This window comes from Moschus berezovskii, chromosome X, assembly GCF_049115385.1.
Source record: "Moschus berezovskii isolate FMDL1 chromosome X, NW_MosBer_1.0, whole genome shotgun sequence".
Classification (NCBI taxonomy): Eukaryota; Metazoa; Chordata; class Mammalia; order Artiodactyla; family Moschidae; genus Moschus; species Moschus berezovskii.
Genome location: NC_142488.1, coordinates 48,311,887 through 48,338,377, shown reverse-complemented (window position 1 = coordinate 48,338,377; position 26,491 = coordinate 48,311,887). Strand labels below are relative to the sequence as shown.

The 26,491-nt window shown below is 40.1% G+C and overlaps 1 protein-coding gene across 4 annotated transcripts in view; it reads left to right on the top strand.

The window, feature by feature from the left end:
• KLF8 (KLF transcription factor 8) overlaps positions 1-26,491 on the top strand; it is a 234,966-nt gene that overhangs the window by 51,703 nt on the left and 156,772 nt on the right. Inside the window, exon 3 of one of the 4 annotated variants that reach the window (XM_088833847.1) lies at positions 2,160-2,270. The exons of the other annotated variants lie outside the window; for them this stretch is intronic. The gene's annotated coding sequence lies outside the window, so the exon portion shown is untranslated. The remainder of the gene's footprint in view (positions 1-2,159; positions 2,271-26,491) is intronic. 4 annotated transcript variants of the gene reach the window in all.

The window sequence follows — 26,491 nt, the reverse complement described above, 5'->3', positions numbered from 1 at the left end:
GGTTGTCCAAGGCTGGTGTCAGACTTCTAGTGGGAGGGGCGAGGTCACATTGTGGCTGTCTGTGGGCCTGGTATATCCTGGGACAGCTGGCTGTTAGACTCAAGGATGATGAAGCTGGTGCCATCTCATTGATGTGCAGGTCTGGTTCCTCTTGTGACTGTCTGCTAGGTCTGTGGAGTCCTGGCACTGGTTCCCACTGAATGGTGTGCAGGACTTGCTTCCAGCACTTATAGGTTAGGTAGAGGTCTTCAAAATGGTGCTTACCAGAACCAGTTTCTTCATAGTAGAATGAGCTTTTAAAAATGGCTTCCACAAGCATCTATATCCCCAGAAATCCCAATTGCCTTCTGCCTCTCTGGGAGACTCACCAAGATCAGAAATTGGGTCTGATTAGAATCCTTTCAAATTACTGCCTCTGCCCTTGAGTCTTGTAGCGCATGAGATTTTGCATGTACCCTTTAAAAGCAGAGTCTCTGCTACAGCCCTCAGGCTGTCCAATACACAAGCAATGATGGCCTTCTTAGCCAGACATTCTAGAGCCTTGTTTTTCTGGTATAAGACTCCAGGATTAAGAGCCCTATATATGTTTTGGACCCACTGATCCTTGGGGAAACCTCTGTAGTTGTAATCATCCTCCCATTTGTGGGTTGCCTACCCAGGGGTATGTGTGCTTGCTTAGTCGCTCAGTTGTGTCTGTCTGACTTTGTGACCCCATGGACTGTAACCCTCCAGGCTCCTCTTTCCATGGGATTTTCCAGGCAAGGGTACTGGAGTGAGTTGTCATTTCCTTCTCCAGAGAATCTTCTTGATCTAGGTATCTAACCCATGTCTTTTGTTTCTCCTACATTGGCAGGTGGATTCTTTATCACAGAATCATCTGGGATGCCCACTCAGGGTTATAGATCTTGGCTATACTGTGTCTCTGCACCTCTTACTTATCTTGTTGTGATACCTTCTTTATATTTTTAGTTGTAGAAAATCTTTTTCCTTAGTCTTCAGGTCATAATATCAATAGTCACTCTCTAAATGATTGTAACTTTGGTGTGACTCTGAGAGGAGATGAACTCAGGATCTTCTCAATCTGCCATCTTAGTCATTCCATCACAAGTAAGATAATTTCAAATAGTGATAAGCACTATTTTAAAAATGAAATATGGTAATGTAGATATAAACATAGTTGGAAATTTAGTCAGGAGGCAAGTCATGAAGGGTATTTGTAGACCAAAATGGTGAGTATGAATTTTATTTTAAGTCTCTTAGGAAGCCATTGGAGGATTTTTAATAGTTGTTAGATGATTGCTTGACATGTAAAGAGCATCAAAACCATTTGAGATTGGATTCTGAATTGTTAGATAGGCACATTTACTAGCCAAGGAGCTCTCTTCAGCACACAGAATGCACAAGTATAAAATTTATGAGTTCTAGTATAATAGTCGGAGAAGGCAATGGCAAGCCACTCCAGTACTCTTGCCTAGAAAATCCCATGGATGGAGGAGTCTAGTAGGCTGCAGTCCGTGCGGTCGCTAAGGGTCGGACACAACTGAGCGACTTCACTTTCACTTTCACACATTGGAGAAGGAAATGGCAACCCACTCCAGTGTTCTTGTCTGGAGAATCCCAGAGACGGGGGAGCCTGGTGGGCTTCCATCTATGGGGTCACACAGAGTCAGACACAACTGAAGTGACTTAGCAGCAGCAGCAGCAGTATTATAGTAGTATCTATTTTAAATAATTTCTAAGTTAAGAATTTTATTGAATTTTAATTTGAACCAGCAGTGAGGTACAACAATGATTCTGAAGGTTCAACATGCATCAGGATCATCTGCAGGTCTTGTTAAAACACACTTCTAGATTTAGTAGGTCTGGAAGTGAGCCCTCAAAATTTGCAATGCTAACACGTTTTTATGGGATACTGATGTTGCTGGTTGTGAGATTTTATAACCACTGGATAACAGAATACAAACTTCATGAGACCTAGGCTACATTAAAAGACATCCAGTGAATCACTGATATTTGAGGACTTAATATTGATCTTTACATTTATTCATGAGTGAATCCAGAGTTTCAGAACCTAAAGTGATTTGTGACATCCGACTCTTTTTTGAATCTTGATTTTATATTACTTAACAATGGTATCATCTCCCTATTTCTGTCTTTAGGATAAAATCTTCACTTTATTCCAAGGTTCCTATGTGGTCAAATCACCAAGTAGTCATTGTCAGCAATCAGTGAATATGATCACTTGCATGTAGTTAATAACCAAAATCAAGGTAAGTAGTGGTCATGAGTACTATTGGAATTTACTCAGCATTTCCAAGGCTTTAGTCATGAAATCACCTTCATGACTTTGCCAGATACATATGCTTATATTTTATTAATGGTTTTGTTTAATCCATTTTTTTGCTTTTGCTTTGCTTTGGCCTTAGTGATAATATTTATAATTTTATGTATGAAATATGCTAGTAATATTGACATATATTAAAACTGAGCCTGTGTGCCTGCTCAGTCTCTCAGTCATGTCTGATTTTGCAACCCCAGAGACTGTAGCCCACCAGGATCCGCTATCCACTTAATTTTCCAGGTAAGAATAGTGGAGTAGGTTGCTGTTTCCTACTCCACAGAATCTTCCCCACCCAGGGATGGAACCCATATCTCCTGTGTCTCTTGCATTGGCAGGCAGATTCTTTACCACTGAGCCACCTGGGAAGCCCCATGTTAAAATTAGTTCATAAAAATTTTAAAAAAAATCATTCATACCAACTAAAATTATCTCACGTTCCACCAGTGATACACATGTCTTGGTTTGGGAATCATTGAGGTAGAACAAAGTGCCTGATTCATTTCTTCAAAAATTATTTATTCAGTCTATTCTCTTCTAGGCACTGTTATAAGTCCTAGGACACAGTAGACATTTTTGTGGTGATTTTTCTAGTGGAATAGATAAATAAAAGCACAAAAGTAAAATAACTTCCAGATATTAAATGCTGTCACACACACACACACACACACACACACCAGAATAGTAGGCTAAAATAACATCAAAGGAGTTACCTTAGCTATGATGGTCATGCAAATCTCCGGAGAAAGAACATTCCAAGGAATAACAACAGATACAAGGGATCTGAAGTGAAATGGAGGGGAGGATTTGGGAAATAGCCAAAAGGCCCGTGTGGCTAGAGCATAGTGTATGAGGGAACCTGTTATTAGGAGGTAAAGTTGAAAAGGTAGGTTGGGTCAAATCATGTAGGACTTTAAGCCATGATTAGAGGCTTGAATTTTATTCTACTTGCAGTTGAAACATTGGGAAGTATTAAGCAGGAGAATAATCTGATTTGAACTTCAAAAAAAAAAAAAATCACTCTGGTTGCTCCATAGAGATTGGATTGTAGTGGAACTGGGAAAACCAACTAGGTTTCTGTTATAAGTGAGATGATGGTAGCCTGGAGTAAACTAATGGAAATGAAGATAGAAACGATCAGATATAAAATAGGTTTGACAGTTGGTTTGAGAATTGGCATTATTTGCAATAGATTGACTATCTATGATCATTTATCTTTTAATATCTAAAAGGGGAGGAAAAAGAAAAATCAAAGATGACTCCATGGTTTTTGACCTGTGCAACTGAAAGGATAATGGTGTTGTTAATTGAGATAGGGTTAACCAGAGAAGGAGAAGGTTTAGGGTATAAATCAATGCTTTTGCTTTTAATATACTAAATTTGAGGCACCAATTAAACATCTATCTGTAGCTATCAAATGATTGTGTGTGTACAAATCTGATGTTCATGGAAGAGATCCAGAATGGAGATATAAACTGGACTATCAGCCTTTAGATGGCATTTTAAAAGCCATGGACTTAGATTTAGATGACTGTGGGAGAAATTGTAGAGAGAGGAAGGGCATGTCTGAACCTTGAGACCCTTCAATAGCGAGGGAAATTAAACTAATCATACAATATAGAATTGTAAATCATTGTATTGCTTGATGCATTGTAATTCCAGACCCTGGTAAAGAACTAAAGTACAATAATGGGAATAAACTGAGATCTAATTTTATAGGTCTTGCTTTGAGAGCAACTTAAAGTGTGACTTTGCACAAGCACTTGCTCCTTTATAAAACTCAGTATTCTCATTTGTCAGATGAGGAGGGTTTGAAATTATATGGTTGCTCGAACCTCTTGCAACTTTGATTCATAGAATTCTATGATCCAGCAGCTGAGACAATAAGCTTTGGATGTGACTACAGGTGTCAAGAGGAATGAAAAGTAAAATACCTTCCTATTGCACATGGAAGTGGACATAGCCTTTTATACAGAATTCCAGGGTCAAAGCAAATAATTACTCTGCACTTCAGTTTGCCTTTCTGCTTTTGAGAAGGATCAGGGACCAAGAGAAGTTTAGTCAGTTATTCTAGAAATGGCTTCTTTTCTCAAGTTGACCTAGGTAAGAATGAAGGATATATGGGGTTGTGAAAAGCATTGCAGTTTTCTTCAAACAAACCAAGATAACTGAATTTGGTTTCAGGAGCCTTTGGCTTCTAGTAATTTTTATCCACTAGGCTGCTTATGATGTGTATGGTCTTTTCTCTGCATTTCACATTTTCTCCTTTGTAAAACAAAGAGGTTGTTCAAACTCACTGTTTCGTAGTAAACTTTAAAAAATTGGAACAGTTAGCATTCCTTTGAACATGTACAAATATGTCTCACATTGGATTCTGGTTTTCCATTTATCACAATATTATATTTTCATTTTAAATTATTTTTTACACGTTGTTGATGTTCACTCACTCTGTCATGTCTAACTCTTTGTGACCCTATGGACTGCAGCATGCCAGGCTTGACTATCCTTCACCATCTCCTGGAGCTTGCTCAAACTTACATCTATTGAGTTTGTGATGCCATCAAAATATCTCGTCCTCTGTCGTCCTATTCTCTTCCTGCCTTCAGTCTTTTCCAGGGTATTTCCAGTAAGTCAGTTCTTCACATCAGGTGGCCAGAATATTGGATCTTTGGCGTCAGCATCAGTCCTTCCAATGAATATTCAGGATTGATTTCCTTTAGGATTGACTGGTTTGATCTCCTTGCAGTCCAAGAGACACTCGAGTCTTCTCCAACACCACAGTTCAAAAGCATCAGTTCTTCGGCGATCAGCTTTCTTCACAGTCCAACTCTCACATCCATACATGACCACTGGAAAAACCATAGCCTTGACTAGACAGACCTTTGTTGGCAAAGTGATGTCTCTGCTTTTTAATATGCTGTCTATATTGGTCATAGCTTTTATCCAAAGAGCAAATATCTTTTAATTTCATGGCTGCAGTCACCATCTGCAGTGACTTTGGAGCACAAGAAAATAAAGTCCGTCACTGTTTATATTGTTTCCCCATCTATTTGCCATCAAGTGATAGGACCAGATGCCACGATCTTAGTTTTCTGAATGTTGAATTTTAAGCCAGCTTTTTCACTCTCTTCTTTGACTTTCATCAAGAGGCTGTTTAGTTCTTCTTCATTTTCTGCCATAAGGGTGGTGTCATCTGCATATCTGAGATTATTGCTATTTCTCCTGGAAATCTTGATTCCAGCTTGTGCTTCATCCAGTCCAGCATTTATCATGATGTACTCTGCATATAAGTTAAATAAGCAGGGTGACAATATATAGCTTTGAAGTACTCCTTTCCCAATTTGGAACCAGTCTGTTGTTCCATATCTGGTTCTAATTGTTGTTTCTTGACATGCATACAGATTTCTCAGGAAGCACATATGGTAATCTGGTATTCCTACCTCTTTAATGATTTTACACAGTTTTTTTGTAATCCACATAGTCAAAGGCTTTAGCATAGTCATGAAATAGAAGTAGATTTTTTTTTTTTGTAGAATTCTCTTGCTTTTTCTATGATCCAATGGATGTTGGCAATTTGATCTCTGGTTCTTCTGTGTTTTCTAAATCCACCTTGTACATTGGAATTTCTCGGTTCACGTATTGTTGAAACCTGGCTTGGAGAATTTTGAGCATTACTTTGCTGGCATGTAAGATGAGTGCAGTTGGGCAATAGTTTGAACATTCTTTGTGTTTCTTTGAGATTTGAATTAAAACTGATCTTTTACATTCCTGTGGTCACTGCTGAAGTTTACAAATTTGCTGGCCTATTGAGTGCAGCACTTTAACAGCATCATCTTTTAGGATTTGAAATAGCTCAACTGGAATTCCGTCACCTCCACTAGTTTTGTTCATAGTGATGCTTCCTAAGGCCTACTTGACTTCACACTCCAGGATGTCTGGCTCTAGGTGAGTGATTACACCATCATGATTATCTGGGTTATTAAGAACTTTTTTTTATAGTTCTCTGTATATTCTTGCCACCTCTTCTTAATATCATCTGCTTCTGTTAGGTTCATACTGTTTCTGTCTTTTATTGTGCCCATCTTTGAATGAAATATTTCCTCGGTATCTCTAATTTTCTTGGAGAGATCTCTAGTTTTTCCCATTCTATTGTTTTCTTCCATTTCTTTGCATTGATCTCCTAGGAAGGCTTATCTCTCCTTGCTATTCTTTGGAACTCTGCATTCAGATGGATATATCTTTCCTTTTCTCTTTTGCCTTTTTCTTGTCTTGTTTTCTCAGCTATTTGCAAGGCCTCCTCAGACAGCCATTTCGTCTTTTTGCATTTCTTCTTCTTGGGTATGGTTTTCTTCACCCCCTCCTGTACAGTGTTATGAACCTCTATCCATAGTTCTTCAGGCACTGTGTCTATCAGATCTAATTCCTTGAATCTATTTGTCACTTCCACTGTATCATTGTAAGGGATTTGATTTAGGTCATACCTGAATGGTCTGGTGGTTTTCCCCACATTCTTCAATCTAAGTGTGAATTTGGCAGTAAGGAGTTCATGATCTGAGCCACAGTCAGTTCCCGGTCTTGTTTTTGATGACTGTATAGAGCTTCTTCATCTTTAGCTGCAAATAATATAATCAATCTGATTTTGCTTTCCCTAGGGCAGCACTGAATATTGAAGTTTATGTGGTTTCTCCCAATTCCCTAGAGTTGGGCCAGCTTTCTGTGTATGCTTACTGGCTATCTGCAAAGGTTCATTCTCTCTGACCTTGGGGGTGTGGGCAGAGAGCCAACCATGGGGTGGAAGTGTGTTTGGCTGAGACATGTGGAGTATTGGAGGTGCCCATGGGCCAGTTGGGAGCATCTGAGGGTGAGATGTCCCCAGCAGTTTATGGGCAGTCTTCTTGATGTGTTTCTCTTTGATGCCTTATGAGAGCCCCAGCTCCTGCTGTCTGAGCCACTTCCAAACCTCAAGTTTTATAGCACACCTCAGTTTTCTGGGGCTTCCCTGGTAGCTCAGATGGTGAAAAGTCTGCCTGTAACGCAGCAGACCCCAGTTCACTCCCTAGGTGGGAAACATCCCCTTGGAGAAGACAATTGCTACCCACGCCAGTATTCTTGCCTGGAGAATTCCATGGACAGAGGAACCTGGCGGGCTACAGTCCATGGGGTCACACAGAATTGGACATGACTGAGTCACTCACATTTTCACTTTCACTTTTCAGTCTTCTGGATGGGTCAAGAAAGAAACGGGTCTCTTTGGCAGCATCTTTTACAGTTAGGCAGACTGGGCCCTCACATGCTCTCACTTTCATCTGTTGAAAAAATTATGGACCAAGAAATTCTCTCTTGACCATGGGCTTTGCCACCTTGAGGGAATGTTGACACAGGTAAAATGAAACTGATCCTCTTACCCTCTTCAGTGTACCCAATCTTGGAGTTTTTGTTTTGTTCCAGCAGTATTCTCGGACTTTTCTGATGACTTCTAGACTTCCATAAATGCTCTCTTGTTGATGAGAAAAAATCTTTTTTTTTCCCTTGGGGGGAGGGGGAAATGATAGAAAACTTCTTCCACTATTTTCATGATGCCATTCTTCCATTTGCTGTGGCTTTAAAAATTCCTTTTAGGCTGGCTATCTGGCTTGAAACAGAAGCTGAGTGTATCTGCCATTGTACCAAGAGGTTCTTTTTTTAACTGGGAATTCTTTTCTGGAAAATGTGATTTGGATATAATCTTAATTTCTCTGAGAATTCTGACTGTTTGATTGTGGGTGGGAGTGGATGAACAAACAAGAAGGATCACAGAGCAGTCCAGAATTAAAGTTTACTTAACTTTCTGAGTCTCAGATTATCTCCTGCTTTTCTCATGATTTCTCTAAAATGGAGAGACTTAAGGAAATTAACTGGGACTGGGTGACACTTGGACTATTGGTGTAGAGTGTGCAAACATGTGAGATATTCTTTCCTTAAAGTATTTTAATGGTTTATGAATATTATAACACTGTAGTAATTCCATCTTACACTTTGGTACAACATTGTGCTCTAATAAATTTCTATGTTGTATTTCTAAGTGATCTTTCTAATGACCTAGAATTCTCCTAGCTTTGAAACACCTTGTAAGAACCAGGGACATTGACATGGCCATCCTAATCTATCAGTTCAAATACCACTTTGCCATTTCAGCTTCGTCCTCTCCTATATTTGAGCCCCCTCTCAAACAGTAGCTATCATGTTCCTTGTTGTAATCAAATCCATCTAGTGAGTCCTCCCTGAGAACTCACTGTATATCACAGTTCTTGTCCTGAGTCCTAAGCAGCAAATGCAGGTAACTCAGAACTGGAGTTTTATATTTGCTGGGCTTTTGCATTCTATGACAGTTCATGATTCTGACCTCTTACAGAATTTATAATCAATCTTGGCCAGCTATATTATCTTTGGAAAGAAGGACAAGAAGGACTTGAATGATTATAATACATCTAATCTCAGTTTGCCATTGATTTCAGCATTTTTCTCAATCAGAATTGTTAATTAGAATCAGAGAGACAATTTGTTTTACCTTGTTAAGTATGTCACTTTCAGATAGTGATATTTCAGAAATAAAATTTTCCGAAAGAAAGATTCATGCAAGACCGACAGATTGGTTCATAAGTTCTTCATTAACTGAGAGACTGGCTATCTGACTCTAGTGTTCAAATTCATTCATATTTCACTTTTTTATCTAATCAGTGAGGTAATATGGTATGTTAGGATCTGAAATCAGACTGACTAAATTAGTCTTAGCTTCTCTATTTCCTAACCTTAGACAAGTTACTTAACCTCTCTGGATTCTCAGTTTGCCCAACCCCTGTGATGTTGTGAGTTGTAAAAGGAGCTAATATATTTAAAACACCTATATAGTACTCAGTATAAGTTATCTACCACTATCAGTGTGCATAGTGAAAAGGAAACTGCTGAATTCCATTACTGCATGAATGATTTGGAAAGTCAGTTATACCTTAGTTGGAAATAAGAATTGTAAATATTTATGATTATTACCTTTTCTATTATTCTTAAAATATATTATGTTTATCTTTTTCTAAGGTTCTCACAGTCTTATTTTCACTTACTCACTGTAACATCCCTATGAGATAGTTAGAGTGGAGACTTTGACTTCAGTTAACTGAGGCCTAAAAGGATTAGGTGATTTGCTGTTGGTCATACAGCAGATCACCCAGAGCCCATGTCTAGGTTGGAGCCCAGGTCTCCTAACTTCCAATTTCAGATCCTTCCACCACAAAGTAATTCACTGTTCTGTTTTTCTGTGTAAATTTTCAATGCAATTATTAGTGTCATTTTATTATCAATAAAGAATAATGGAAAAACTTCTTTGGGGTGATGAAATTTTGCCATATTACTATAAATATATGTGGTAACTGAGCTGAGTCTATGATACTGTACCAGGACTTTCTAATTTAGTTTATCTTTTATTGTGTGTGCATATATGTATGTTTCAATCATAATCTCTCTCTCTTTCTCTCTCTCTCACTCTGTATATATAAATTTATACAACATATACTCATAGACTTAAAGATGGGTGGGGAATATGGAAGTCTCAAATAAGAGGAAATTCTTAGAAAGGGTGTGGATATAGAATGGTGTTAGTGGTTTAGTCATTAAGTCGTATCTGATTCTTTGTGACCCCATGGACCATAGCCCACCAGGCTCCTCTGTCCATGGGATTTTCCAGGCAAGAATACTGGAGTAGGCTGCCAGTTCCTTCTCCAGGGGATCTTCCTGACCAAGGGAGTGGACCCACGTTTCCTGCTCAGCAGGCAGAATTTTTTACCACTGAGTCACCTGGGAAGCTGAGTATAGAATTGGTTGAGTGTAAATCTGTTTTTCAGAAGCCAACCTGGCTTTTCTTACATCTTTTCTTAAGAATCAAGAGGTATTTGACATAATTTGAAATCAAGAGGCCTGTGTGTGAAAGAAAGAGAGGGGAGAAGTCAGAGAATGGTCTACTTCCAAAAGAGTCTTCTTCCCTCCTGCTGGGATCCTCTTTGACTGAAGAGAGCTTTGATTTCCTTCGCCAAGAGTAAGGAAGGGTAAGATAATGTAGAGGGAGTGAATAAGCAGCTTAGGAGAAGTAAACTGGCTATAAAAAAGACATTTCATTACCACACCAGATTCCATTAATTTCTGATCATGTAGAAGCCTTTGGGTTTTAATTTTTGTTTTAGTGCTGTCTAGTTTCTGTATGGGGTTCTCAGGTAGCTTCATGTAAAGAATCTGCCTGCCAATGCAGGAGACACAGGTTCAATCCCTGGGTTGGGAAGATCCCCTGGAGGAAGAAATGACAATACCCTCCAGTATTCTTGCCTGAAAAATCCCCTGGATAGAGGAGCCTGGTGGGCTTCAGTCCATGGGGTCCCAAAGAGTTGGACACGACAGCGACTAAGCATGAGCAGTTTTTGTATACTAATTTGTTTCTCAATCAGCAAAGTGGCTGGCTTCTCTAGTTTGTCTGCAAACAGAAGAATGGGTTTTAGGCATTCAGATCCAAGGTTCCATGAGGAAGGAAACATGTAAGTATTTATTGGCTACCAGGAAATAGGAGCCTACTTCATAGATGACCTTTTTGATACTAGTGGAGGATTTTTGAAAAAGAACTTATAAAGAGTGTGAGAGTGTGTATGTGTATGTGTAAATATATGTTCTTATCTGTTGAAATCTGTGTTTGTCTATGTTACTAGCCTCAGTTCCTGAGTGGCCATTAACCATGAATTCCATTTACATCCTGGCCGTTCACACTCTTAACCTTCTTCCCATGGTTGTTTGGCTACCTTGGAAGTCCTGGCTTCCCACTCAGCATCTCACCCTCACTCTATGTCCATATCCTATAATTGAAATAACCCCCCTATAATTTCCATTTGTGTCCCCTAACCACACCAAAATTTTTCTAAAATAATAAATTTTTAAGTCTCTGATGGATATTCCCTCAATCTTATATCAAGTGTAAGTAAAAGCATCCCTGAAAACTTTATTTTTAACTCATCTGTGACCTACAGCCTAAGTAAAACACTACTCCCTACCTCTTTTCCAACCCAGCTTACTGCCCCAAGCTTCTCTAAAGTGAGAATTCTAGATACCACCACTGTCTTGCCTCCTTTTTATCCTTTTGTGTAACTGAATCCCACTTTTCCCCGGAGGCTGAGCTTGGCTAATTCGCTTCAGACGTGTCCGACTTTTTGTGACCCCATGGACTGTAGCCCTACAAGCTCCTCTGTCCATGGAATTTTCCAGGCAAGAATACTGTAGTGGGTTGGCATTTCCTCCTCCAGAAGATCCTCCCGACCTCTGGATCGAACCTGCAACACCTGTGGCTCCTGCATTGCAGGCAAATTCTTTATTGCTTGAACCACAAAGTCAACAACTTCAGATATGCAGATCATACCACTCTAATGGCAGAAAGGAAAGAGGAACTAAAGAGCTACTTGATGAAAGTGAAAGAGGAGAGTGAAAAAGCTGGCTTGAAATCAACATTCAAAAAACTAAGATCATGGCATATGGCCCCATCACTTCATGGCAGATAGGTGGGGGAAAAGTGGGCTCCAAAATCACTGCAGATATTGATTGCAGCCATGAAATTAAAAGACACTTGCTCCTTGGAAGAAAAGCTATGACAGACCTAGGCAACGTATTAAAATGCAGAGACATCACTTTGCCAACAAAGGTCTCACTCCAGTATTCTTGGACTTCCCTTGTGGCTCAACTGGTAAAGAATCCACCTGCAGTGCGGGAGACCTGGGTTTGGTCCCTGGGTTGGGAAGATCCCCTGGAGAAGGGAAAGGCTCCCCACTCCAGTATTCTGGCCTGGAGAATTCCATGGACTGTGTAGTCCATGGGATTGCAAAGAGCTGGACACAACTGAGCAACTTTCATTTTCACTTTCACTCTGCATATAAGTTAAATAAACAGGATGACAATATACAGCCTTGACATACTCCTTTCCCAATATGGAACTAGTCCGTTGTTCCCTGTACAGTACTAACTGTTGCTTCTTGGCCTGCTTACAGATTTCTTAGGAGACTGGTAAGGCGGTCTGGTATTCCCTTCTCTTTCAGAATTTTTCACAGTTTGTGGTGGTCCACACAGTCGAAGGCTTTGGCGTAGTCAATAAAGCAGAAGTAGATGTTTTTCTGGAACTCTCTTTCTTTTTCTCTGATCTAGTAGATGTTGGCAATTTTATCTCTGATTCTTCTGCCTTTACACTTACTATAGGCTTAATAAACATTTAGGAACCAGTATCTGTTTAAGCAAGAATGGGTGATAGTCTTCCCTGGCCTTATTTTGAGTAAAATTTGGTCATTTTTACTACCCTTAGAGTTGTTATGTTTGATTATTTTCTGTTCCTTGTCAACCAAAATGTTGGTAAGGCCACGGAAGTTTATGAACCATTTAGCAAGACATTATTAGAGTTTATTGTGTGCCTTTGTACTATGGGCTGAAGGAGAGATAAGAAAGAAAACTCAGTGATGGCTCATGTCTATTTGAGGAGGTATGACTCATATATGAAAAAAAAAAGGTGGACAAGTTCTATTTGGAAGAAAAGCATGCTAAAATGAAAAGGTTTGGGAGTCAGTCTTAATCTGGATTCCAAACCTTGCTTCACTATTTATCAGCTGAAAGCCTTAGGGCGAGTGACCTAACCACTTTGAGCCTATGTTTTCTCATCTGTAAAAATTACTATACCATACGAAAGGGAAATAAGTGAGACAAAACATATAAAATGTCTCATCCCTAGTAGTTACTTAACAATAATAGTAATGCGTATTATACTAATACTCTTGTAAAACCTGCTTTAAAGAAAGGTGAAAATATTTTTAAGTTGGTGACAAGTTTCTGCTTATTTCATATCATATTATTTTTAGTTAAAATATCAAGTACTGGAGCTTCCCTGGTGGCTCAATGGTAAAGAATCACCTACCAATGAAGGAGACATGGGTTGGATCCCTGAACTGGGAAGATCCCATATGCCACAGAGCAACTAAGCCCATGTGCCACAACTATTGAACCTGGGAGCTGCAACTACTGAGCCCACATGCTGCAGCTACTGAAGCTCACATGCCCTAGAGTTGGTGTTCCACAAGAGAAGCCACCACAATGAGAAGCCTGTGTACCACAACTAGAAAGTAGCCCCTGCTCGCCACAACTAGAGGAAAGTCCATGCAGCAATGAAAACTCAGTATGGACAATAATATATAAATATATATTTTAAAAGAATAATTTTTTTTTTAAAAATAAAAATACAGTATTAAGTACTTTTAAATAAAGAGGTAGAGAAATTGAGCTTCAGTCTTCAAATGCCCATTTGAATTTCATGCTTTAAGCCCTATTCAAATGGCACATTTCTGTGTACCTATACTTTCTTTTGATACTGTTCATGGGGTTCTCAAGGCAAGTATAATGAAGTGGTTTGCCATTCCCTCCTCCAGTGGACCACATTCTGTCAGACCTCTCCACCATGACCCGTCCGTTTTGGGTGGGCCCACACGGCATGGCTTAGTTTCATTGAGTTAGACAGGGCTGTGGTCCATATGATCAGATCAACTAGTTTTTTGTGATTATGATTTCAGTGTGTCTGCCCTCTAATGTCCCCTCCCAATACCTACCGTCTTATTTGGGTTTCTCTTGCTTTGGGCGTGGAATATCTCTTCACAACTGCTCCAGCAAAGTGTAGCCGCTGTACCTTACCTTAGACGAGGGGCATCTCCTCAAGGCCGTCCCTCCTGACCTTGAGCGTGGAGTAGCTCCCCTTGGCCCTCCTGTGCCCGTGCAGCCACTGCCTCTTGGACGCGGAACAGCTCCTCTTGGCCACCGCCCTGACCTTGGGCGTGGGGTAGCTCCTCTCGGCCACACTTCTGCTCCTGGTCGATTGCCCGGAGCTGGCGTCTCTCGCGTCTGTGCTGCTGGAGCCGGCGTCTCAAAAGGCACAATGATAGGATACTGAATGAGGAATTCCCCAGGTCGATAGATGCACAGTATGCTACTGGAGATCAGTGGGAAATAACTCTAGAAAGAATGAAGGGATGGAGCCAAAGCGAAACAAATACCCAGTTGTGGATGTGACTGGTGATAGAAGCAAGGTCTGATGCTGTAAAGAGCAATATTGCATAGGAACCTGGAATGTTAGGTCCATGAATCAAGGCAAATTGGAAGTGGTCAAACAGGAGATGACAAGAGTGAACATCGACATTCTAGGAATCAGTTAACTAAAATGGACTGGCATGGGTGAATTTAACTCAGATGACCATTATATCTACTACTTTGGGCAGGAATCCCTTAGAAGAAATGGAGTAGCCATCATGGTCAACAAAAGAGTCTGAAATGCAGTAGTTGGATGGAATCTTAAAAATGACAGAATGATTTCTGTTCGTTTCCAAGACAAACCATTCAATATTACAGTAATGCAAGTCTATGCCCCAACCAGTAATGCTGAAGAAGCTGAAGTTGAGTGATTCTATGAAGACCTACAAGACCTTTTAGAACTAACACCCAAAAAAGCTATCCTTTTCATTATAGGGGACTAGAATGCAAAAGTAGGAAGTCAAGAAACACCTGGAGTAACAGGCAAATTTGGCCTTGGAGCACGGAATGAAGCAGGGCAAAATCTAATAGAGTTTTGCCAAGAGAACGCACTTGTCATAGCAAACAACCTCTTCCAAAAACACAAGAGAAGACTCTACACATGGACATCACCAGATGGTCAACACCGAAATCAGATTGATTATATTCTTTGCAGCCAAAGAAGGAGAAGCTCTAAACAGTTAGCAAAAACAAGACCAGGAGCTGACTGTGGCTCAGATTATGAACTCCTTATTGCGAAATTCAGACTTAAATTGAAGAAAGTAGGGAAAACCACTAGACCATTCAGATATGACCTAAATCAAATCCCTTATGATTATACAGTGGAAGTAAGAAATAGATTTAAGGGAGTAGATCTGATAGATAGAGTGACTGATGAACTCTGGACGGAGGTTCATGACATTGTACAGGAGACAGGGACCAAGATCATCCCCATGGAAAAGAAATGTAAAAAAGCAAAATGGCTGTCTGAGGAGGCCTTACAAATAACTGTGAAAACAAGAGAAGCAAAAAGCAAAGGAGAAAAGGAAAGATATCAGCATCTGAATGCAGAGTTCCAAAGAATAGCGAGGAGAGATAAGAAAGCCTTCCTCAGTGATCAATGCAAAGAAATAGAGGAAAACAACATAATAGCAAAAACAAGAGATGTTTTCAAGAAAATTAGAGATATCAAGGGAACATTTCATGCAAAGATGGGCTCTATAAACGACAGATGGTATGGACCTAACAGAAGCAGAAGATATTAAGAAGAGGTGGCAAGAATACACAGAAGAACTGTACAATAAAGATCTTCATGACGAAGATAACCATGATGACGTGATCACTCAGCTGGAACCAGACATCTTGGAATGTGAAGTCAAGTGGGCCTTAGAAAGCATCACTACGAACAAAGCTAGTGGAGGCAATGGAATTCCAGTTGAGCTATTTCAAATCCTGAAAGATGATGCTGCACTCAATATGCCAGCAAATTTGGAAAACTCAGCAGTGGCCACAGAACTGGAAAAGGTCAGTATTCATTCCAGTCCCAAAGAAAGGCAATGCCAAAAAATGCTCAAACTACCGCACAGTTGCACTCATCTCACACGCTAGTAAAGTCATGCTCAAAATTCTCCAAGCCAGGCTTCAGCAATATGTGAACCGTGATGTTCAATCAGGTTTTAGAAAAGGCAGAGGAACCAGAGATCAAATTGCCAACATCCGCTGGATCATGGAGAAAGCAAGAGAGTTCCAGAAAAACATCTATTTCTGTTTCGTTGACTATGCCAAAGCCTTTGACTGTGTGGATCACAATAAACTGTGGAACATTCTGAAAGAGATGGGAATACCAGACCACCTGACCTGCCTTTTGAGAATCCTGTATGCAGGTCAGGAAGCAACAGACAGAACTGGACATGGAACAACGGACTGGTTCCAAATAGGAAAAGGAGTACATCAAGGTTGTATATTGTCACCTTGTTTTTTTAACTTATATGCAGAGTACATCATGAGGAACACCGGGCTGGAAGAAGCACAAGCTGGAATCAAGATTGCCGGGAGAAATATCAATAACCTCAGATATGCAGATGACACCACCCTTATGGCAGAAAGTGAAGAGGAACTCAAAGGCCTCTTGATGAAAGTGAAAGAGGAGAGTGAAAAAGTTGGCTTGAAGCTCAACATTCAGAAAACGAAGATCATGGCATCTCATCCCATCACTTCATGGGAAATAGAGGGGGAAACAGTGGAAGCAATGTCAGACTTTATTTTTTGGGGCTCCAAAATCACTGCAGATGCTGATTGCAGCCATGAAATTAAAAGATGCTTACTCCTTGGAAGGAAAGTTATGACCAACCTAGATAGCATATTAAAAAGCAGAGACATTATTTGCAAACTAAGGTCCGTCTAGTCAAGGCTATGGTTTTTCCAGTGGTCATGTATGGATGTGAGAGTTGGACTGTGAAGAAAGTTGATCACCGAAGAGTTGATGCTTTTGAACTGTGGTGCTGGAGAAGACTCTTGAGATCTTGAACTGCAAGGAGATCCAACCAATCCATTCTAGAGGAGATCAATCCTGGGTGTTCATTGGAAGGACTGATGCTAAAGCTGAAACTGCAATACTTTGGCCACCTCATGCGACGAGTTGACTCACTGGAAAAGAGTCTGATGCTAGGAGGGATTGGGGGTGGGAGGAGATGGGGACGACAGAGAATGAGATTGCTGGATGGCATCACCGACTCGATGGACATGAGTTTGAGTGAACTCCGGGAGTTGCTGATGGACAGGGAGGCCTGGCGTGGTGTGATTCACGGGGTTGCAAAGAGTCGGACACGACTGAGCGACTGAACTGAACTGAACTGATAATGAGTGATGGTGAGCACCTTTTCATGTGTTTGATAGCGATCTGTATGTCTTTGGAGAAATGTCTGTTTAGTTCTCTGGCCCACTTTTTGATTCGGTCATTTTTCTTTCTGGAATTGAGCTGCATGTGTTGCCTATATATTTTTGAGATTAATTCTTTGTCAGTTGCTTTGTTTTCTATTATTTTTTCCCGTTCTGGATGCTGTCTTTTCACCTTGCTTATAGTTTCCTTCGTTGTGAAAAGTTTAAAGTTTAATTAGGTCCCGTTGTTTTATTTTTGCTTTTAATTCTATTACTCTGAGAGGTGGGTCATACGGATCCTGCTGTGATTTATATCAGAGAGTGTTTTGAGTTTATTTTTGTGTACGGTGTTAGAAAGTGTTCCAGTTTCATTCTTTTACAAGTGGTTGATCAGTTTTCCCAGCACCACTTGTTAATGTGATTGTCTTTTCTCCATTGTTATTCTTGCCTCCTTTGTCAAAGATAATGTGTCCATAGATGCGTAGATTGATCTCTGGGCTTTCTATTTTGTTCTCTTGATCAATATTTCTGTCTTTGTGCCAGTACCATACTGTTTTGATGACTGTGGCTTTGTAGTATAGTCTGAAGTCTGGCAGATTGATTCCTCCAGTTCCATCCCACACTGCACAGAAGACTGAAAGGTTGTTGCTGAACCACAAAAAGACGCCTGGATTCTTGTCCTCCACAGGAGAAGAATTCAATCTGGGGCCAGAGACGAGGCTTGATCGCCCAGAGCTTTGTGTAATAAAGTTTTATTACAGTGTAAAGGAGATAGAGAAAGCTTCTGACATAGTCATCAGAAGGGGGCAGAAAGAATAGCACCCTGCTAGTCTTCAGCTGGATGTTATATAGTCACTGCTGCTGCTCCTCTGCGAAGTCGCTTCAATCGTGTCCGACTCTGTGCGTCCCCATAGACGGCAGCCCACCAGGCTCCCCCGTCCCTGGGATTCTCCAGGCAAGAACACTGGAGTGGATTGCCATATCCTTCAATGCATGGAAGTGAAAAGTGAAAGTGAAGTCGCTCAGTCGTGTCCGACTCTTTGCGACCCATGGACTGTAGCCTACCAAGCTTCTCCGTCCATGGGATTCTCCAGGCGAGAATACTGGAGTGGGTTACCATTTCCTTCTCCAGGGGATCTTCCCGACCCAGGGATCGAACCCGGGTCTCCTGCATTGGAGGCAGACACTTTAACCTCTGAGCCACCAGGGAAGACCCAGAAGGGCAGATTACCATACAAATAGTTTCATTTACATAGATTAGGGGAACAATGTCTGAGTATAAAATAATAGATTTTCAAGTAGATTCTGAGTCATTCAGTTCAGTTCAGTTAAGTCGCTCAGTCATGTCCGACTCTTTGCAACCCAATGAATCGCAGCACGCCAGGCCTCCCTGTCCATCACCAACTCCCGGAGTTCACTCAAACTCATGTCCATCGAGTCAGTGATGCCATCCAGCCATCTCATTCTCGGTCGTCCCCTTCTCCTCCCGCCCCCAATCACTCCCAGCATCAGACTCTTTTCCAGTGAGTCAACTCGTCGCATGAGGTGGCCAAAGTATTTGAGCTTCAGCTTTAGCATCAGTCCTTCCAATGAACACCCAGGACGGATCTCCTTTAAAATGGACTGGTTTGATTTCCTTCCAGTCCAAGGGACTCTCCAACTTGAAAACAGAGTCTGCGGTAAATGCATAGTACATTAAGATAGCTTAAGACAAATATTTCCATAAGAAAAATGCATTGGTTAACTCAAGGTTTGAGAATAGCTAACTTCAGGTGAGACCAGGTGTCATTATGACAACACAGTATTTTAAGAGAAACCTTCTTTTAAATTTGTATAGACAAGGAAAAAAATATTGCTAGTTTGTTTCCCCCTGCCGCTTAAGAGAGATGAAAATGTCTGACACTTGTACCCTATTTCCTGTGTTTGGAGACCCCTCGCCTTACTGCCTGTTACCCTCTCAAGACCAAGTTCAGTTCAGTTCAGTTCAGTCGCTCAGTAGTATCCGACTCTTAGCGACTCCATGAACCACAACAGGAAAGGCCTCCCTGTCCATCACCAACTCCCGGAGTTCACTGAAACTCAAATCCATCGAGTCGGTGATGCCATCCAGCCACCTCATTCTCTGTCGTCCCCATCTCCTCCTACCCCCAATCGCTCCCAACATCAGAGTCTTTTCCAGTGAGTCAACACGTCGCATGAGGTGGCCCAAGTATTGCAGTTTCAGCATTAGTATAAGTCCTTCCAATGAACACCCAGGATTGATCTCCTCTAGAATGGACTGGTTGGATCTCCTTGCAGTCCAAGGAACTCTCAAGAGTCTTCTCCAGCACCACAGTTCAAAAGCATCAATTCTTCAGTGATCAGCTTTCTTCACAGTCCAACTCTCACATCCATACATGACCACGGGAAAAACCATAGCCTTGACTAGACGGACCTTGGTTGGCAAAGTAATGTCTCTGCTTTTTAATATGCTATCTAGGTTGGTCATAACTTTCCTTCCAAGGAGTAAGCATCTTTTAATTTCTTGGCTGCAATCAGCATCTGCAGTGATTTTGGAGCCCAAAAAATTAAAATCTGACACGGTTTCCACTGTTTACCCATCTATTTCCCATGAAGTGATGGGATGAGATGCCATGATCTTCGTTTTCTGAATGTTGAGCTTCAAGCCAACCTTTTCACTCTCCTCTTTCACTTTCATCAAAAGGCCTTTGTGTTCCTCTTCACTTTCTGCCATAAGGGTGGTGTCATCTGCATATCTGAGGTTATTGATATTTCTCCCGGCAATCTTGATTCCAGCTTGTGCTTCTTCCAGCCCAGCGTTCCTCATTATGTACTCTGCATATAAGTTAAATAAGCAGGGTGACAATATACAACCTTGATATACTCCTTTTCCTATTTGGAACCAGTCTGTTGTTCCATGTCCAGTTCTAACTGTTGCTTCCTGACATGCATACAGGTTTCTCAAGAGGCAGGTCAGGTGGTCTGGTATTCCCATCTCTTTCAGAATGTTCCACAGTTTATTGTGATCCACACAGTCAAAGGCCTTGGAATAGTCAATGAAGCAGAAATAGATGTTTTTCTGGAACTCTCTTGTTTTCTCCATGATCCAGCGGATATTGGCAATTTGATCTCTGGTTCCTCTGCCTTTTCTAAAACCTGCTTGAACATCTGGAAGTTCACGATTCACATATTGCTGAAGCCTGGCTTGGAGAATTTTGAGCATGACTTTACTAGCGTGTGAGATGAGTGCAACTGTGCGGTAGTTTGAGCATTTTTTGGCATTGCCTTTCTTTGAGATTGCAATGAAGACTGACCTTTTCCAGTCCTGTGGCAATTGCTGAGTTTTCCAAATTTGCTGGCATATTGAATGCAGCACTTTCACAGCATTATCTTTCAGGTTTTGAAATAGCTCAATTGGAATTCCATCACCTCCACTAGCTTTGTTGGTAGTGATGCTCTCTAAGCCCCACTTGACTTCACATTCCAGGATGTCTGGTTCCAGGTGAGTGATCACACCATCGTGATAATGCTGAAGAAGCCGAAGTTGAACAGTTCTATGAAGACCTACAGGACCTTTTAGAACTAACACCCAAAAAAGATGTCCTTTTCATTATAGGGGACTGGAATGCACAAGTAGGAAGTCAAGAAACCCCTGGAGTACCAGGAAAACTTGGCCTTGGAGCACGAAATGAAGCAGGGCAAAGGCTAATAGAGTTTTGCCAAGAGAACGCACTGGTCATAGCAAACACCCCCTTCCAACAACACAAGAGAACACTCTACACACGGACATCACCAGATGGTCAACACCGAAATCAGATTGATTATATCCTTTGCAGCCAAAGATAGAGAAGCTCTATACAGTTAGCAAAAACAAGACCAGGAGCTGAATGTGGCTCAGATCATGAACTCCTTATTGCCAAATTCAGACTTAAATTGAAGAAAGTAGGGAAAACCACTAGACCATTCAGATATGACATAAATCAAATCCCTTATGATTATACAGTGGAAGTAAGAAATAGATTTAAGGGTCTAGATCTGATAGATAGAGTGCCTGATGAACTATGGACAGAGGTTGGTGACATTGTACAGGAGACAGGGACCAAGACCATCCTCATGGAAAAGAAATGCAAAAAAGCAAAATGGCTGTCTGAGGAGGCCTTACAAATAGCTGCGATGAGAAGAGAAGCGAAAAGTAAAGGAGGAAAAGAAAGATATAAGCATCTGAATGCAAAGTTCCAAAGAATAGCAAGGAGTGATAAGAAAGTCTTCCTCAGCGATCAATGCAAAGAAATAGAGGAAAACAACATAATAGGAAAAACAAGAGATCTTTTCAAGAAAATTAGAGATATCAAGGGAACATTTCATGCAAAGATGGGCTCGATAAAGGACAGAAATGTTATGAACCTAACAGAAGCAGAAGATATTAAGAAGAGGTGGCAAGAACACACAGAAGTAACTGTATAAAAAAGATCTTCACGATGAAGATAATCACGATGGCGTGATCACTCACCTGCAGCCAGACGTCTCAAGACCAAACCCCTTGCCTAATGGTGAAACAGCTCTCAACAGCCATGAACTCCCAAAGAGATTTACACACTTTCATAGGGAAAAGAAGAGGGAAGAAGGAAAAAAGGGGAGGGGGGGGTAAAATGATAAGAAGAGGTGTCAAAAGAAAAGAGAGCAATCAAGCCAATAATCAAATCCCTAATTGAAAATCAACACTAAAATTTAGACTGTCAAAGATACAAAATTAAAATCAAAAAGCAAAAATAATAAAAAAAAAAACCAGAAAGAATTAGACAAAATCGGATACAAACCATGAAAAACAAAAGCCAGAAACATGGAATTTATTTTTAAAATAAGTTTTTCAGTTATTTATTTTTTAATTGAAGCATAATTACAGAATTTTGTTGTTTTCTGTCAAACCTCAAGATGAATCAGCCATAGGTGTACATATATCCCCTCCCTTTTGAACATACCTCCCATCTCCCTCCTCATCCCACACCTCTACGTTGATACAGAGCCCCTGGTTGAGTTTCCTGAGCCATACAGCAAATTCCCATTGGCTCTCTACTTTACATATGGTAATGTTAGTTTCCATGTTATTCTTTCCATGCATCCCACACCCTCGTCTCCTCTCCCTATATCCATAAGTCTATTGTCTATGTCTGTTTCTCCATTGCTGCCCTGTAAATAAATTCTTCAATACCATTTTTCTAGATTCCATATATATGCATTAGAATACGTACAAACATATAGATATTTGTCTTTCTCTTTTCTGAGTTACTTCTCTCTGCATAATAGGTTCTAGCTTCATTCACCTCATTAGAACTGACTCAAGTGCATTCCTTTTCGTGGCTGAGTAATTTTCCATTGTGCATATGTACCACAAAATTCTTTATCCATTCATCTGTTGATGGACATCTAGGTTGCTTCCATGTTCTATTATTCTTCCATGTGCTATTGTAACTAGTGCTGCTATGAACAATTGGATACATGTGTCTTTTTCAGTTTTGGTTTCCTCAGGGCTTATGCCTAGGAGTGGAATTGCTGGCCAACCTTGATAATATATTAAAAAGCCGAGGCATTACTTTGCCAACAAAGGTCCGTCTAGTCAAGGCTATGGTTTTTCCCGTGGTCATGTATGGATGTGAGAGTTGGACTGTGAAGAAAGCTGATCGCCGAAGAATTGATGGTTTTGAACTGTGGTGTTGGAGAAGACTCTTGAGAGTCCCTTATACCGCAAGGAGATCCAACCAGTCCATTCTAAGGGAGATCGATCCTGGGTGTTCTTTGGAAGGGCTGATGCTAAAACTGAAACTGCAATACTTTGGCCACCTCATGCGACGAGTTGACTTACTGGAAAAGAGTCTGATGCTGGGAAGGATTGGGGGCGGGAGGAGAAGGGGAAGACGGAGAATGAGATGGCTGGATGGCATCACCGACTCTGTGAACATGAGTTTGAGTGAACTCCGGGAGTTGGTGATGGACAGGGAGGCCTGGCGTGCTGTGATTCATGGGGTCGCGGAGAGTCGGACACGATTGAGTGACTGAACTGAACTGAACTGAACTGATGGTGGTTTTATTCCTAGTTTTTTAGGGAATCTCCATACTGTCTTCCATAGTGGTTGTATCAATTTACATTCCCACCAAAAGTGCAAGAGCATTCCCTTTTCTCCACACCCTCTCTAGCATTTATTGCTTATAGACCTTTTGATGATGGTCATTCTGACTGGTGTGAGGTGATAACTCATTGTAGTTTTGATTTGCATTTCTCTAATAATGAGTGATATTGAGCATCTTTTCGTGTGTTTATTAGCAATCTGTATGTCTTCTGTGGAGAAATGTCTTTTTAGATCTTCTGCCCACTTTCTGAAGTTTGTTGAATTCTTTGTGTTTCTGGTATTGATCTGTATGACCTGCTTGTATATTTTAGAGATTAATCCTCTGTCAGTTGTTTCATATGCTATAATTTTTTCCCATTCTGTTGGTTGTTTTTTCCCCTTCTTTATAGTTTCCCTTGCTGTGCAAAAGCTTTTAAGTTTAATTAAGTTAAGTTGCTCGCTCAGTCATGTCCGACTCTTTGAGACCCCGTGGACTGTAGCCCACCAGGCTCCTCCATCGCCCATGGGATTCTCCAGGCAAGAATACTGGAGTGGGTTGCCACTTCCTTCTCCATTAAGTTTAATTAGGTCCCACTTGTTAATTTTGTTTTTATTTCTACTACTCTTGGAGATGAATCATAGAGGATCTTGTTGTGATTTATGACAAAGAGGGTTCTGCCTATGTTTTCCTCTAAGACTTTAAGAATTTCTTCCCCTACATTGAAGTCCGTTTATTCAATTTTGAGTCTCTTTCCCTATGCTGTTGGGAAGTGCTTTAATTTCATCTTTTACATGTCCAGTTTTCCCAGTATCACTTATTGAAGAGATTGTCTTTTCCATGGTATATGCTTGTCTCCTTTATCAAAGATAAAGTACCCATAGGTGGTGTGGGTTTATCTCTGGGCTTTATGTCTTGTTCCTTTTGGTCTGTATTTGTTTTTGTGCCAGTACCATACTTTCTTGATGACTGTAGCTTTGTACTATAGTCTTAAATCAGGAAGGTTGATTCCTCCAGCTCTGTTCGTTCTTCTCAAGATTGTTGTGACTAATCGGGTCTTTTGTTTTTCCATATAGAGTATAAAATTTTTTCTTATAGTTCTGTGAAAACTGCCATTGGTAGTTTGATAAGGATTGCATTGAATCTGTGAATTACTTTGGATAGTAGAATCATTTTCACAGTATTGATTCTTCCAATTCAGGAACATGGTATCTCTCTCCATCTGTTAATGTCATTTTTTTATTTCATTTATCAGTGTCTTACAGTTCTTTTGTCTCCTTAGGTAAGTTTATCCTTATGTATTTTGCTATTTTAATTGCAATGGTAAATGAAACTGATTCCTTAATTTCTCTGAGTTTTCATTCTTAGTGTATAGGAATGCAAGTGATTTCTGTGTATTGATTTTGTATCCAGTGACTTTACTAAATTCATGGATTAGCTCTTTAATTTTCTGATAGTATCTTTAGGGTTTTCTCTGTAGGGAAATATAATTTTTTTTTAAAAAAAAGGAAATCTGCTTTTAAAAAAGAATGTAAAAAAGAATATACATATATACATGTATGTATAACTAAATCACTTTGTTGTACAACAAACTAACAAAACATTGTCAACTATATTTCAATAAAAAATTAAAAGTAAAGAGATGAGAGGAAGAAATATTATCAGCTATTTTGATTTTAATTTTTAACATCGCTGTAAGAACCAAGGCAGCATCTGCAATGGACTGCCAATTTTCTCTATCTGACCTATATTGCAAAACACTTGAGGGCAGAGATTCAGTAAAGACCAGGAGGAAGCTTGGTACTATCTGCTCCCCCTCCCCATGTATATATGTACATACATACATATATATACATGTATATAAATAAATATATATATATATTTCTATATATACACAATTTCTACTACAATGTTGACTATTTATGTCTATAAAGTTCTCTACAAAGACTTGGCTATCGTTAGTAAAATCCTCAAGTCAGCTGTAATCTCCAGTAATAACATAGCAGTTCTGCTTTCTCCTAATACCTAACATGTACCTTTGAGTGCAGTGATCAGAACAGCCTTCCTTGCCCTTACTTCTTTTTTGCCAAATGTACTTATCCAGATTTATTAACCGAGCTCCATTTTTTCTTTTTTAAAAATTGATCATTTATTTCTCTAGAATTTGTTTCATTTTTCCTGCATTTCTCTTCCATTTCACTTCCTTTGAAATGTCAAAAACAAGGTACAATATCCTCAGAAAGGTCTTCACAATGCTGAACAGATACTTAATTTTTAATTAGTTGGGGCTGTTTATTCTAGCTCTTTTTTTTTTCTTTCAGTGCTGTCAATGATGTAGTTGTTTCGTCTTCAATTAAAATAAGAATGTATAACAAAAATTTATTCATTTTCTTATTTTAAAGACTAGTTCTGATAAATATGTACAATGTAGCTCCTCCAGCTTTTTTTGTTTGTTTTTTGTAACTAGATCCTAGAATCAATATGTAGCCTTAAAAATAAAATAATGATTAATGTTATTGATACCTTTATTTACATGACCTCCATAGGTACTGTAAATTGAGATCTCCCAGGACTCTTCTGACTTCCTTGGTGGCTCAGATGGTAAAGCGTCTACCTACAATGTGGGAGACCTGGGTTTAATCCCTAGGTTGGGAAGATCCCCTGGAGAAGGAAATGGCAACCCACTCCATTACTCCTGCCTGGAAAATCCCATGGATGAAGGAGCCTGGTAGGCTGCAACCCATAGGGTCGCAAAGAGTCGGACATAACTCAGTGACTTCACTTTACTTTTTCAGGACTCTTATAGGATTACTTGCCTTGGTGCTCATGAGTCAGGCAGCTCAGACAGTGAGTGGAGAGGCCATTCAAAAGATAAAAGTGGCTTCCCTTAAGCACTTGTAACAAGCATGGGCAAAGACCACTGTGTTGTTTTATATTCATTTTGGTTGCTGCAGTGGCACCATGCTTCATTTGTTGGAGGAAACTGTTGCATGAAACAGTGGTATAAAGTAATAAAGTGGATTGCATGAGATTTTACATGATTTTGCAGAGCCCTTTTTCTAAACCAATTCTTCAGTG